Here is a 12879-nt window from a genome sequence, read left to right on the forward strand (position 1 = left end):
TCGTTATTTCCTTTATATGGCTTTTGTGCTTTTATAGAATGGGAGTGGGTAAACCTATTCAAGGGCATGCACAGATTTTCAATACTTTATTATTATTATAATTTTCCATATTTGCAATATCTGTATTTTGGCATTTTTTTGCAGTCCACTTAGAATCCAATATGGAAATCAATGTTTTCTTTATTGTCATTGATTGTTTTGAAATTCAAATGGCATTACCATGCCTGTGTTTTTATTTCTGTAATAAATATGGCTGTCAAGCAGGATCTTGATGGTTTATTGTGGGTGTGTTGTTTACATGAAGAAATCTGTGTTACAAGTAAACAAAAAATTCTTATAATGAATTTTATTTTGAATTTAAATAGTATTTGTCTTGCGTTCACATTAATTTTACACTCAAATAGACAAAATTACAAGTTTTAGTCTTTTAAATGCGATTTAATCGCGATTATTTTTTTTTAGAAGTGCGATTAATTAGTTAGTCTTTTTTAATCGATTGACAGCACTAATATATATATGTATATGTATGTGTGTGTGTGTATATATATGTATATGTATATATGTATGTGTATGTGTGTGTATATATGTATATGTATACGTGTATATATATGTATATTTATGTATGTGTGTGTATATATATATATATATATATATATATATATATATATATATATATATATATATATATATATATTAGGGATGTGCTGATCAGCCAGTATTTGTATCTGTATTTGTATTTGTTGAGGGGGAAAAAGTATTTGTATTTCTATTCGAGTAAAATTCAAAATGGCGTAAAAGTATATATTTTTTCCATTACACCTCAAATTTATGTTAAAGTGTACATATTGTTTAATTATATTCATTATAATAATTAAGGAAATGCAATATTGGTTGATTTTCTTTTTGAACATTTAACAAGAAATGTCATTGAAAAGAAAATAACAACATAACAGCCATTACAACATTTTGAACCCCACCACCACCGTTATTGTTGAAGGACACCGAATAGACAATAAAAACAAATAATAATTAAAACTGTTTTTCTCCTAAAATAACTTTTTTTTTAATGCACATAATTACAAAAACTAAAATTAACTAATAAAAACTAAATAAACCCCTGACTGGGACATCTGGCAGATATAATACTAAAAGATACAGCCTGCTATTGTCATCTGCCTGCCACAAAACACACAAAAAAATTTTTTTTTGTGTTTATTTAATAATATTTTTTTTTCTCATTTTTAGTTTTTTTTATGTTTAAAACTGACTTGCAGGGGCAGAACGTAGCTGTGTTGATGGTCTGGTGCTTGTGGAGGATTTAGCAGAACATGACTGTGCTGTTGAGGGGATTAATGCTTATGGGGAGGTTGAGAGACAGTACCAGGAGAGGAAGTGCATGTGATTATGCATTACATAGAGGGTGGCACAGTGGGTAGCACTTTCGCCTCAGCAAGAAGGTCGCTGGTTTGAGCCTCGGTTGGGTCTGTTGGCATTTGTGTGTGGAGTTTGCATGTTCTCCCCATGTTGGCTTGAATTTTCTCCAGGTGCTCCAGTTTCCCCCATGGTCCAAACAAATGCAAAATAGGTGAATTGGGTAAGCTAAATTGTCCGTAGTGTATGTGTGTGAAAGAGAGTGTATGGATGTTTCCCAGTGCTGGGCATCCACTGCGTAAAACATATGCTGGATAAATTGGTGGTTCATTCCACTGTGGCAACCCCAGATTAATAAAGGGACTAAGCTGAAAATAAAAAAAAATGAATGATTATGCATAAAAGATGTTGGTAGATATTTGATATCTATGCCTCTGCTGATTTCACTTTTGCACACATTACTTACAGTATCACTTTGTTTTATCTGCAGCAGCACTCACTGTAAAATGGTTCCACACAGAACTTGAAGGTTTTTTGGGCTAATGGGGGACCATGAAATGCCTCAGCAGCAGCTTTACTCTTTTTTTATTTGGGTATATCCGAATTTATGTGAGGAGTTTCAAATTAGTGACAGGAAGATATGCTAAGGTTAACTAGCCTATAGCAAATATCTTGCTGTCTGCAAAAGACAGTGATTTAAACGTACCATATAACTCCCATACGTGCATACAATTCGACAAAACTACACAAGCATTGTTTTAACCTTTAACCAAACGTTAACGTTACTCTGCCAACAGCCTATTGTTTAAATTACCGCGCTAAAAGCTACGTAAACAAAGAGCAGCCTACCCAACTGCAGACGCCAATAATGCAGAGTAATGGAATAATATCCCGATCCAACTCCGCTTTAACTACGCTACAAGTTTATAAACTGCCTCTGGAACCCAGTTAAGGTACAGAAATCTATTTAACAAAAATAGTGATGCAGTGAAGTTTTTTTCGCTCAGCCGAACCTTCTCCGTTGCTGAGGGATCAGCAGCCTGTGTCAGTCACTTTTTACCCCCACCCCGCCCCCTGAACGTCTCTCTCACTCGCGCGGGCATGCACTGCGGTCTCATGAGGAAACGTAGCTTTTTGATACAATGTTTTTTTTGTTCTGAATACAAAGAATTTTTCAAGTATTTGTTCAAAATAAGTATTTTTAAAAAAACACGCTATTCGTGTCTTTATGAATACCGTATTCGGGTTCGGCTCCACCCATAATATATATAAATATATATGTCTGTTTTCATTGTAACCGAATGTGTGTTTATTTAACTATTAATAGAGATGTGATTGACTGCTGGTATAACTATGTGGATGATGTAACGTTACCGTTAGTAGCTAGGCGGTTCAAAAATTTTAATTTGTCTCTTTGCACTTTTGAAAGACACTTTCTCTTAGCCAGGTTGCTTGTGTTTCCGCTTATACAACAAAATTACTTGTTGCGTTTTTTGTGACGGGCATTGTCGCTTTCCAATTGGGAAACAAAACCTGTCTGGTTCTCTCCGCAAGCTTACAAGCGGTGTGTGTGCGCGAGTCTGTCGTGAGCTTTCTGTGTGCTCCTTTGAGTGCGCGTGCGCAGATGAGAACTGTGAAGGCTTTTATACTAGACGTGCTCGCCGGAAGCATAAGTATTTCTCATGTGAGATTTGCAACTGTGCAGACGAATATCAAGTATTGCAAATTAAAAAAGGGTGGTCAGTTAATGATGCTGCTGTAATTAATGTTTATTCAGCAATAATTGTTCTGTACCGGTAGCAGAACCGTTAGCGTCTGAGCTTATCAATACTTCTATCTTTTATAATATAGCACTAATACCTACAAAGCACAGAGTTTCAGTAGCCATCACCACACTACAAATCACCTTTCAGGTCAGCTGCAACTTCACTCAGCAATTTTCACTGCACAACCAGCAGGTGAGTGTCACTTTTCCCCCTCTGACATTTCGGATGTTTCATGCTATTTGCAGGTTTTGTAAGGGTTTGCAGCACGTTCTCTATTCATGTTATTGTGAGGGTGTGCAACACGTGCTGTCAAACTGATAAAGATGTTATCTGAAGTTCCAGCACATGCAGCTCGCTCGGCCACTGTAAATTTCATTTTCTGAATACTTTTTGATTGTAAATATTATTTAGGATTATATAAGTTTTTAAATTAATCAGGTCTTGTCTCTAAATGTACTGAAACTGAAGCGCATTGTGACTTAATGATTGTGCATTTTGTGTACCAACTCTAATCAATGTTCACTCAAGTATAACACTTTGTGTGTGTGTGTGTGTGTGTGTGTGTGTGTGTGTGTGTGTGTACACATGTATTATAAGGACCTTGTTTTACCAAAACATATATTCTTAACAAGGTGTCATCTGGAACATGTTATGATGGTCCCCATAAAGCAAGGTTGACATGATACAGGTGTAAACATCCGCACTGATATGACATACCAAAATGAGCAAGTGTGCAATGTAATCAGTAAAAGGTCATGAACATTACTGAAATACTGACACATTCTTGAAATCATAAGACATTTTATAAGAACATTTTTGTCAGTCCATTAGGAAAGTGCCAGCGGATCTGAATTTGTGAATTTTTTGTATGATCAAACTTCTTTTGCTTAAATATCTCATTCATGACATTCACATACCTTTATTTTTATTTGTTTGCCAGCATGTTTTTAGCTGTCAGTGTTCGTGGACTCAAGTGTTGTCTGGTAGAATATTACATATTTTGTTTTCTTAATGTCAGTGACTCTGGAGAAACGCCGTTTAACACTGGATGAGAAAAACGTGCTTTATTTGGTGTCTTCAATATGAGATCATCTCAGACCGGTTCCAGGAGTTGAGCTTGTAAAGGGTTCGATGTCCATCAGTGAATGATTTTACACATTTTATTTATTGAACATCCTTTTTTCATTTTTTACAAGATTATCAAACCAAATCAATAACGAGATTGCCAAAATGACAGATTGTCTCTTATTTATTTAATTCTTTTGCAAACTAACGGTGAGATATTAGCATCAACTACTTCCACAACCATTGAGATTTCCGCTCTCATTTGGTTCTTGATTTAGATTTTTAGCTGCAAAAGCTGTTCGTTTCACTGCTTGATTTTCTTTTAATGTTAACTTATAAACCCATCTGTTTGTAGAGCAAGTAGTTTGATTTTATTGTGCCATGTGTTATTCCTAGTAATTCCTAGAAAATACTAAAGCAAATCACATTATTCGGTTTACTTCTGCATTGCAGAAGGGCAATACCAGTTTGCAATTATGGAAAAAAAAAGGCAAAGTCATAGTACAGGGTGTCCGTGGGCTCTTAAAAGTATTAAAAATTGATATAACAAATCTGAGAAAATTAAAGCCCTTAAAAGTTAAAAGTAAACTTATGGTTGTTATGATTTTACGAGGTCTTACATTCTGTTCAAAGTGTTGTCCACATTGTTTGACTCAAAAATAATTAATATATATATATTTTCCTCAATGTGATGTAATTTTGGACAAACATAGGAAAGTTGTGTGGTGCTCTCCACATAGAGCAAAACAGACAGCCAAATATGCGAATGTAAGTTTGCCTTCTCTTGGTGGGGGAAACACAAGTTTACACAGTGGCTGAAGAGTAATTTATTCTATCAAGCTTTTTTTCTTCTCAGCTGTAACTATTTATTACAACTATTACAACTGCTTCTGGTGTTAAATGCTTGAAGATGATAAGGACTTGAAGTGGCGCCATGATCTTAAAATATTCAGAGCTCTTTAAAAGATATTGAAATTACGTTTAGTATTCCCGCATATACCTTGTAGTGAAATCATCACAGTAAAGTGTTGAATTAAGCTGATTTCATGAGTTTCCTGATCATTAAATGCCGGATTTTCACCAGATGTTCAGAAGATGCCCATCAACAGTTTTGTTTTTTCTTGGACAAAAGCAGGTCCACTACGTTGATCCTCTCGCCGGCAATGGTTTAATGCTATGTAAAAAAAGCAGATTGTCAAAGTAACTTAATGATGAACAGAAATAAACTCCAGATAATACAAAGATTTGACATTTTCAAAATATTAAACATTTGATTCATTCATGGTCTGTTTATTTATTGTCTGAATTGATGTTTGAACTTAATGTTTGAATTGATGATTGAACTTATTGTTTGTATGCATCAATTTCAAGTTTGAAAGCATGGTTAAAACATGTAATGTGTAAGATTCGTTAGCATTTTTATCATTTTAGCATATTGCTAGTATTTTAAGCATGTCGTTAACCTTTTGGAGCTTGTTGCTATCATTTGTAATGTCACTCATTTTAGCATGTTGCTAACATTTTAGCGTGTCACTATCATTTTTAATATGTCGCTATAATTTTTAGCATGTCAATATCACTTCTAGCATGTTGCTATTGTTTTTGTCGTGTCGTTAGCATGATGCTACCATTCTTAGCACGTTGCTATCATTTTTTACGTTTTTTAGCATGACGCTATCGTTTTTAGCATGTCGTTAGCATGCTATCGTTTTTAGCGTGATGCTGTCGTTTTTAGCGATGTTAGCATGTGGCTAGCATTTTTAATGTATCATTAGCATGATGCTATCGTTTTAAGTGTGATGCTATCGTTTTCAGCATGATGCTATAGTTTTTAGCATGATGCTATCGTTTTTAGCATGTCGTTAGCATGATGCTAGCATTTTTAGCGTGTTTTTAGCATTATGCTATCGTTTTTAGCATGATGCTATGGTTTTTTTGCATGTCGTTAGCATAATGCTAGCATTTTAGCATTATGCTATCGTTTTTAGCATGTCGTTAGCATGATTCTATCGTTTTTTAGCGTGATGCTATCGTTTTTAGCGTGATACTGTCGTTTTTAGCATGATGCTAGAATTTTTAGCGTATCATTAGCATGATGCTATTGTTTTTAGCATGTCGTTAGCATGACGGTATCGTTTTTAGCTTGTCATTAGCATGACGCTATCGTTTTTAGCATGTCGTTAGCATAATGCTAGCATTTCTTGCGTGTTTTTAGCATTATGCTATCGTTTTTAGCGTGATGCTGTCGTTTTTAACGTGATGTTAGCATGATGCTATCGTTTTTAGCTGGTCTTTAGCAAGACGCTATTTTTTTTAGCATGTCGTTAGCATGACGCTATCGTTTGTAGCATGTCGTTAGCATAATGTTAACATTTTTAGCGTGTTTTTAGCATTATGCTATCGTTTTTAGCGTGTCGTTAGCATGATGCTATCGTTTTTAGCGTGTTGTTAGCATAATGCTATCGTTTTTAGCGTGTTGTTAGCATAATGTTAGCATTTTTAACGTGTTTTTAGCATGATGCTAGCATTTTAGCATGTCGTTTGCACGACGCTATCATTTTTAGCGTGTCGTTAGCATGATGCTATCGTCTTTAGCGTGATGCTATCGTTTTTAGCATGTCGTTAGCATGATGCTATCGTTTTTAGCGTGTCGTTAGCACGAGGCTATCGTTTTTAGCGTGTTGTTAGCATGATGCTAGCACTTTAGCATGTCGTTAGCATGATGCTAGCACTTTAGCATGTCGTTAGCACGACGCTATCATTTTTAGCATGATGCTAGCATTTTAGCATGTCGTTAGCACGAGGCTATTGTTTTTAGCGTGATGCTATCGTTTTTAACGTGTTGTTAGCATAATGTTAGCATTTTTAGCGTGATGCTATCAATATTAGCGTGATGCTATCGATATTAGCATGATGCTATCGTTTTTTAGCGTGATGCTATCGTTTTTAATGTGTTGTTAGCATAATGTTAGCATTTTTAACGTGTTTTTAGCATGATGCTATCGTATGCTAGCATTTTAGCATGTCGTTTGCACAACGCTATCATTTTTAGCGTGTCGTTAGCATGATGCTATCGTCTTTAGCGTGATGCTATCGTTTTTAGCATGTCGTTAGCGTGATGCTATCTTTTTTAACGTGTTGTTAGCATAATGTTAGCATTTTTAACGTGTTTTTAGCGTGATGCTATCGTTTTTAACGTGTTGTTAGCATGATGCTAGCATTTTAGCATGTCGTTTGCACGACGCTATCATTTTTAGCGTGTCGTTAGCATGATGCTATCGTCTTTAGCGTGATGCTATCGTTTTTAGCATGTCGTTAGCATAATGCTATCGTTTTTAGCGTGTCGTTAGCATAATGCTATCGTTTTTAGCGTGTCGTTAGCACGACGCTATCGTTTTTAGCATGTCGTTAGCACGACGCTATCGTTTTAAGCATGTCGTTAGCATGATGCTAGCACTTTAGCATGTCGTTAGCACGACGCTATCATTTTTAGCATGATGCTAGCATTTTAGCATGTCGTTAGCACGAGGCTATTGTTTTTAGCGTGATGCTATCGTTTTTAACGTGTTGTTAGCATAATGTTAGCATTTTTAGTGTGATGCTATCAATATTAGCGTGATGCTATCGATATTAGCATGATGCTATCGCTTTTAGCGTGATGCTATCGTTTTTAACGTGTTGTTAGCATAATGTTAGCATTTTTAACGTGTTTTTAGCGTGATGCTATCGTTTTTAGCGTGATGCTATCGTTTTTAACGTGTTGTTAGCATGATGCTAGCATTTTAGCATGTCGTTTGCACAACGCTATCATTTTTAGCATGTCGTTAGCATGATGCTATCGTCTTTAGCGTGATGCTATCGTTTTTAGCATGTCGTTAGCATGATGCTAGCATTTTAGCATGTCGTTAGCACGAGGCTATCGTTTTTAGCGTGTTGTTAGCATGATGCTAGCACTTTAGCATGTCGTTAGCACGACGCTATTGTTTTTAGCGTGATGCTATCGTTTTTAATGTGTTGTTAGCATAATGTTAGCATTTTTAACGTGTTTTTAACGTGATGCTATCAATATTAGCGTGATGCTATCGATATTAGCGTGTTGTTAGCATGATGCTATCGTTTTTAGCATGTGGTTAGCATGATGTTAGCATTTTAGCATGTCGTTTGCACGATGCTATCGTTTTTAGCGTGTCGTTAGCATGATGCTATCGTCTTTAGCGTGATGCTATCGTTTTTAGCATGTCATTAGCATGATGCTATCGTTTTTAACGTGTCATTAGCATTATGCTATCGTTTTTAAGCATGTCGTTAGCTATCACTATCGTATGCTAGCATTTTTAGCGTAACTTTAGCATGTGGTTAGCTAAACTTTAGCATGACTTAAGCATGTTGTTAGCGTGACTTTAGCCTAACTTTGGCATGTTGTTAGCATGACTTTAGCATGTTAGCGTGACTTTAGCATAACTTTAGCATGTTGTTAGCATAACTTTAGCATGTTGTTAGCGTGACTTTAGCATAACTTTAGCATGTTGTTAGCGTGACTTTAGCATAACTTTAGCATGTTGTTAGCATAACTTTAGCATGTTCTTAGCATAACTTTAGCATGTTTTTAGCATAACTTTAGCATGTTCTTAGCATAACTTTAGCATGTTGTTAGCATAACTTTAGCATGTTTTTAGCATAACTTTAGCATGTTGTTAGCATGACTTTAGCATGTTTTTAGCATAACTTTAGCATGTTGTTAGCATAACTTTAGCATGTTTTTAGCATAACTTTAGCATGTTCTTAGCATAACTTTAGCATGTTGTTAGCATAACTTTAGCATGTTTTTAGCATAACTTTAGCATGTTGTTAGCATGACTTTAGCATGTTAGCGTGACTTTAGCATAACTTTAGCATGTTAGCGTGACTTTAGCATAACTTTAGCATTTTGTTAGCATAACTTTAGCATGTTGTTAGCATGACTTTAGCATAACTTTAGCATTTTGTTAGCATAACTTTAGCATGTTGTTAGCATAACTTTAGCATGTTGTTAGCATAACTTTAGCATGTTCTTAGCATAACTTTAGCATGTTTTTAGCATAACTTTAGCAAGTTGTTAGCATAACTTTAGCATGTTGTTAGCATAACTTTAGCATGTTTTTAGCATAACTTTAGCATGTTGTTAGCATGACTTTAGCATGTTAGCGTGACTTTAGCATAACTTTAGCATGTTAGCGTGACTTTAGCATAACTTTAGCATTTTGTTAGCATAACTTTAGCATGTTGTTAGCATGACTTTAGCATGTTAGCGTGACTTTAGCATAACTTTAGCATGTTAGCGTGACTTTAGCATAACTTTAGCATTTTGTTAGCATAACTTTAGCATGTTGTTAGCGTGACTTTAGCATAACTTTAGCATGTTGTTAGCATGACTTTAGCATGTTAGCGTGACTTTAGCATAACTTTAGCATTTTGTTAGCATAACTTTAGCATGTTGTTAGCATAACTTTAGCATGTTGTTAGCATAACTTTAGCATTTTGTTAGCATGACTTTAGCATGTTAGCGTGACTTTAGCATAACTTTAGCATTTTGTTAGCATAACTTTAGCATGTTGTTAGCGTGACTTTAGCATGTTAGCATGACTTTAGCATGTTGTTAGCATAACTTTAGCATGTTAGCATGACTTTAGCATGTTGTTAGCATAACTTTAGCATGTTGTTAGCATAACTTTAGCATGTTAGCGTGACTAGCATAACTTTAGCATTTTGTTAGCATAACTTTAGCATGTTGTTAGCGTGACTTTAGCATGTTAGCATGACTTTAGCATGTTGTTAGCATAACTTTAACATGTTGTTGGCATAACTTTAGCATGTTGTTAGCATGGTTTAAGCATGTTGTTAGCGTGACTTTAGCATGTTAGCATAACTTTAGCATGTTGTTAGCATGATTTAAGCATGTTGTTATCAAAACTTTAGCATGTTGTTAGCGTGACTTTAGCATGTTAACGTGACTTTAGCATGTTGTTAGCATAACTTTAGCATGTTGTTAGCATAACTTTAGCATGTTGTTAGCATAACTTTAGCATGTTAGCATGACTTTAGCATAACTTTAGCATGTTTTTAGCATAACTTTAGCATGTTGTTAGCATAACTTTAACATGTTGTTAGCGTGACTTTAGCATGTTGTTAGCGTGACTTTAGCATGTTGTTAGCATGACTTTAGCATGTTAACATGACTTAAGCTTGTTGTTAGAGTGTTATTGTGACTATTATTTTAGCATGTTAACATGACTAGCATGTTGTATACTAACAACATGGGACCGGGTCGGCGCTCGTTGGCATGTATTAGCTCTGGAATTGCCACAGTTATCCAAGTAACGGATGGAGCGATCAAAGGAACCATAACTGATTTAATGAGCCATTCGCAGTTTCACTGTACCGGCCGTGTGCACTTAGACCTGCATGGCTTAATCTTTGAGACAAGCATATGTTACTGGCAGGATCAACCAGGTAGCCCCGAGCAGAGTGGTAGAGGAAGAGAGCTCTTCCTCGCTCACGGGTCTCGCGCTGCCGCTCGCGCCCCCGGAGGGGGCGAGGGAGGCGCGGCCGCTCGCTGTGTGGGGTTTTTGCGGGGTTGTGGTCACCGGGAAATGCGACGTGCTTCGCGGCGAGCCCGGCCGAAGAGCGGAGAGCGCCCGCACCGGCGCCGCCCTCCACTGTGAGAGAGCGGCGAGGGAGGCGCGTCGACCTTCGCTGGGCTGCCGGTGGAGGACTTTCGAGGTAGACCGGTCGTCTGAGTCCTTTTCCCAAGGAGCGAGGGAGTGCGGAGGAGGCCCGAAGGAGGCCTCGCTCTGCTGCGGGTCTGAGGCCCGAATCGGGGAGGAACCACCCTGCCCACAACGGTCCGAAGGGACCGGGCGAGGGGCCTACCCCAGGGGCGTCGTAAGTTCCCATCGGTCAGGTGACAGAACAGCAGGGCGCTGCTGCTATCGAAGTCACCCCCGGCAGTCGTTCCTGCTGAGGTGAGGGGCCCGTTTAGAAGAGAACGGTGCACCTTCTGGGGCCGTCGTTCTCCTCTAAGGTCTCCTCTAAAGACTTCCCAACAAGTGCTGAAAACCAAAGTCCACGAAGTTTCGCCTTCGCCGAAACCTCGATGGCAGGTCAGAGAAAACCGGGGTGGGGTGGGGGGGGCCCTATCGGCTGGTGGGGGGGTCCTCCCGCCTGGCGTCGACCCGTTCACGTGTCCTAGTAACCCAAAGTGTCCCAGCGCCCTGTCTTGTGCGTCTTGTGCGTGACTGTAGACATGTAGAGAGCCTTCCTCGTAACGTCCCCGGTGGATGTGTTCTGCAAGTGCCAGGCGAGCCCTCTCCAGGCCGAACATATTCCTGTTGAGCCTTAAACGAACGTCGACTCTTTGTGCCTTTTTTTTCTCTCTCCTTGAGAGTGAGGTGAATCGCCTTTTAGTTGGTTAAAAAATAAAAAAATAAAAAAAGTTTATTCAAGGATAACATCTAAACCCCCCCCCCCCACAATCCCCCCCCCCCCCACACACACACACAGAGGGATTCACTTTCCAATAGAAAATGTATAAAACAAAAAAAATAAAATAAAATTTAAAAAAATCCTACCGATGACCCCAGGCCAGCCCATCAGCTTCTCTTTAAATAAAAAAAGAAAGAAATTTGTGAAAAAAAAAAAAACTGCCGCAGACCCCCGGTCACCCCATCAGCTTCACTTTGCGAGAAAAAAAAAAAAAAAAAAAAAAATTAGAGTTAAAAAGTAGACCCCCGGCCATCCCATAGGCTTCACTTTGCAAGAAAAGTAGTAGAAGAAAAAAAATTGAAAAAGAAAACTACTTGTCACCGCAGAACCCCGGTCATCCCATTGGCTTCACTTTGCGAGAAAGAAAGAAAAAAAAAAAACCGCTGACCCACAGCCAACCCACCAGCCTCACTTTGTAAAAAAAAAAAATAATAATAATTATAAACAGAGTATATCCCCGGCCATCCCATAGGCTTCACTTTGCAAGAAAAGTAGTAGAAGAAACAAAACTGGAAAAAAAAACTACCTGCCACCGCAGACCCCCGGTCATCCCATTGGCTTCACTTTGCGAAAAAACAAAAACTGATAAAATACTATATACATACCTACATATACATATATATATATATATATATATATATATATATATATATATATTTGTCTGTGTGTGTGTGTTAAAGGATATATCATGCTTCTACCAGAAATATCCCAGAGACCCACCATCCCCCAAGTGAGACTTTGTCATCTCATTGGCTTCACTTGGCAAAAAACAAAAACTGAAAAAATAAATAAAAATACCTCGTCCCCCGGCCACCCCATATGTATATATATATATATATATATATGTGTGTGTGTGTGTGTGTGTAATTACATATATGTGTTTGAGGTAAAGGATCTATCACGTTTCTACCAGAGACCCACCATCCCCCAAGTGAGAGTTGGACAAGTGTGCCCTAACCTTAACCCAACCATACAACCATAAACCCCTAACTCTAAACCTCAACCTAACCCTAAACCCAATTTTAACTCCACCCCTAACCCCAACCCAAACCCTACCCCCAACCCTAAATCCAACTTTACCCCTCAACCTAACTCCAAACCCTACCCCCAACTTTAACCCCACACCTAACCCCAACCCAAACCCTACCCCAACCCT

The 12879-nt window shown here is 37.8% G+C and overlaps 1 long non-coding RNA gene across 4 annotated transcripts in view; it reads left to right on the top strand.

Annotated features, from left to right (window-relative positions):
* Nucleotides 1-12369: 12369 nt before the first annotated feature.
* Nucleotides 12370-12879, top strand: part of LOC103909381 (uncharacterized) — a 3844-nt gene continuing 3334 nt past the window's right edge. For all 4 annotated transcript variants that reach the window (XR_012396258.1, XR_012396261.1, XR_012396259.1 and 1 more), the window contains exon 1: nt 12370-12879. This exon is cut by the window's right edge and continues 639 nt beyond it. This is a non-coding gene — a long non-coding RNA (uncharacterized lncRNA).

The sequence above is a fragment of the Danio rerio genome, chromosome 20 (assembly GCF_049306965.1).
Source record: "Danio rerio strain Tuebingen ecotype United States chromosome 20, GRCz12tu, whole genome shotgun sequence".
NCBI classification, from domain to species: Eukaryota; Metazoa; Chordata; class Actinopteri; order Cypriniformes; family Danionidae; genus Danio; species Danio rerio.